Here is a 2,923-nt window from a genome sequence, read left to right as displayed (position 1 = left end):
GCGAAAATCGCCAGAAAATCGTGGATTTTCCGGCAATCAAACGAAAACTTGATCGTTGAAGGAGAACAAGAAGGAGAAGGAGAAGAAGAAGAAGAAAGCATGGAAGGCAAGATCAGTTGATCGGCGATATTTCTCCAGAGGGCTAGTTGATCTCTCTTTTCCTCATCTATTTCTTCTCGTTTCCTCTCCTCCATTTCTCTGCAACAAGAGTGAGAAACATAGCAAGAAGAACGAGATTCTTTTCTTGATTCTTGGTTTTTTCTTCTTCTTTCCCTTCTCTTATAGTTGATGTTATTGTGAAGAGATGGCGGTAGAGCTTCTGGGTTACAGGAGCGATTCGTTTGTTGCAATCAGAACAACGAAGATTGTAGTGGAGAAGAAGAAGTGAAGAAGAAGATCACTTTATCAGTCGTCCATGAGTTCCATCACGGTTAAAAAACGTTTTTTTTTTTGGTAAAAGTTAAAAAGTGATTTGACACTTTGACTGTTGCTTGTTTTGTAACCACACACATTTGATGATATTTTGCTTTTTTCATTTATAAAATATGAGTTACGAATTAAGGCATTTAATGCCACTGACACACCACACACCACTTAGTAAGAAATGTGTTTTTTCATAAAATATTTTGTGTCTTACACGCTACTCTCACAGTTATATTTATACATTTAAAGCCACACACCACACACGTAAGCCTAACGTTTGACACGCCCATAAATGAAATTTACATTTTTTCGGTGAAATCTCGGCGAGATTTTGCCGTTTCGCTGGTTTCGGTAACCAGCGAACCGGCGATTCTAGCCAAAACTTCGTTCCTTGCGGTAAACTTTGAAGCTTTATGTAGAAATCCAAACTTGTCCATCTAGTAGCACAAATAAAGAGAAACAAAACAATATCAAATTGACCACTGACTCAGGATTTTTTTTTTCTTCAATATGAATAATAGTGAAATTCAATATGATTAACTGATACAAAGAATCTTCTGTACTGCCCCTGTTTTAGGGAAGATGTAACCAATCAAATGTTATACAAAGCAGTTCTCAGCATAAAGTTTCTTGCTTGAACCAATCTGGCAATCTTCATGAAGGTCATGGAAACCCACCAATTTTTCAGCACCTCTGGATAGAAGATATAAAGAAGGGTGATACAAGATGGTCCAGAACAATGATACCTGAGCTGAGAGCAGTAATTATATTTCATGATCTAATTCTACGTGAGATCGGCTGCCCGAGGAGACGCAAATGTAACCACAGCAAGATGCAATACCTCAGTACAATCAAAAGATCCTCGGTTTCATGCACTTCCTGTTGCATCTCAGAGAGTAGCAGCTTTTGCAGATACTGTTAATGAACTTGTCTATGATGTCCTCGTATCTAAAGTAAGGCAACGCTTGAGTGATGTGGCCAGGTTGCCTGTATGGTCTTCCGTAGAGGAGCCTAGTGCTTTTCCGCTCCCAAGCTTCAGTGTCTACCCTCAGTCATATGTGACTGGTGTTGGAGAATACCTTCTTACTCTACCCCAACAATTGGAGCCACTTGCCGAAGGCATCTCTAGCAGTGATGCCAATACTGATGAAGCTCAGTTCTTTGCAACTGAATGGATGTTCAAGGTGAGACCAGCTCCCCCATTTTCACTCTTAAATCTTGTGTAGACAATCTGATAGTAAGTCTAAGAGTATACGGATATTGTTTAAAGGTTGCCGAAGGTGCCGTAGCACTTTACACGGAGCAGTTACGAGGAATTCAATACATAACTGATCGTGGAGCCCAACAGCTATCGGCGGATATTGAGTATCTGAGTAATGTTCTGTCAGCTCTATCAATGCCAATTCCTCAATTCCTGTCTTCTTATCAAATCTGCCTCTCAACCCCAAGAGAGCAGCTCCGGGATCTCTTGAGATCAGATGCAGCAAACCAACTTGATATTCCAACTGCACAGCTCGTGTGCAAGATTCGGCGTGTAACTTTGGATCAGTGATGCATTAGTATTGTCTTGATATGCAGTCATGGAAATCCTAGGGAAAAAGAAGAAAATGCAGTCATGGAAAATTTTTCTTTTTCTATTCCTCTTTTTGGATACTAAATTTCCTCTGTCGAGCTGCAACATCTTTATATTTTATACATGCGTCTGTGAGCAAATACCCATATCTTGTGGCTGAAATGGTGCTTCACTGCTAATCATGTGCCCTTGATGAATAGCCTAATGACTATAACGAGGATTGTCAATAGAACAGATTTTGACAAAAAACTCTTTTAATTCCGGAGTCCTTCATTGAAAACTTTCGATTTCAGTTGATTCTTACGTCAAATGTCGGTTCCACGTCAAATTGGTCGTAGGCAGTGGCTCAAAATCAGTTTGATTCGACCGATTGAAATCTAATGTTTGAAGCCATGGTGCAACCTTTTTATTTGGTGGTGAGTTCTTCAATTACTGACCGTGACTGAGTTCCAACCAATGCACGAATTAACCTTGGAGTTTGCCGGTTCAATACTTGGCAAACCAGCTGAAACTCGTGAAATCTCTCCAAAATTTCGGTGAGATTTCGCCCAAAAATTGCTAAATTTCAACCCTTATTTGGGGTGATATTTTTGGTCATTTTGAGCCTAAATTTGGTGCATACTCTAATTCGATACTAATATTTGATAAATTTGAATTATTTCCTATAAATTCTCCTTCTTAACTATATTTTACATGTTACCTTCTGCGTCCTAAATCATTCGGACATAATTGGAATGGTTCGTTCACCTTCTCTTCATAACTTAAATTGTTTTCATAAATTATTTTATTTATATACTTTTCCCTAACCACATTTGACACGTTGACTTTTGAGGCCTAAATTACTAGAATATAATTGGTAAAATTGCTCATAATCTTGAAGATTTTGCTATAAAATGTCTTCCTAATTTGAACTAATCACATTTAGCA

The 2,923-nt window shown here is 38.5% G+C and overlaps 1 pseudogene across 1 annotated transcript; it reads left to right on the top strand.

The window, feature by feature from the left end:
* Positions 1 to 304: 304 nt before the first annotated feature.
* LOC149029515 (conserved oligomeric Golgi complex subunit 7 pseudogene) lies at positions 305 to 2,280 on the top strand (annotated as a pseudogene). The gene is made up of 3 exons (XR_016171472.1): positions 305 to 384; positions 1,217 to 1,607; positions 1,694 to 2,280. The product of XR_016171472.1 is annotated as a conserved oligomeric Golgi complex subunit 7 pseudogene (transcript).
* The last annotated feature ends 643 nt before the right edge of the window (positions 2,281 to 2,923 follow it).

The sequence above is a fragment of the Hakea prostrata genome, chromosome 1, assembly GCF_041222555.1.
Source record: "Hakea prostrata isolate BN-2017 chromosome 1, UWA_Hpros_2, whole genome shotgun sequence".
Classification (NCBI taxonomy): domain Eukaryota; kingdom Viridiplantae; phylum Streptophyta; class Magnoliopsida; order Proteales; family Proteaceae; genus Hakea; species Hakea prostrata.
The sequence above is the reverse complement of the archived record's forward strand: the minus strand, read 5'-3'. Positions and strand labels throughout refer to the sequence as shown.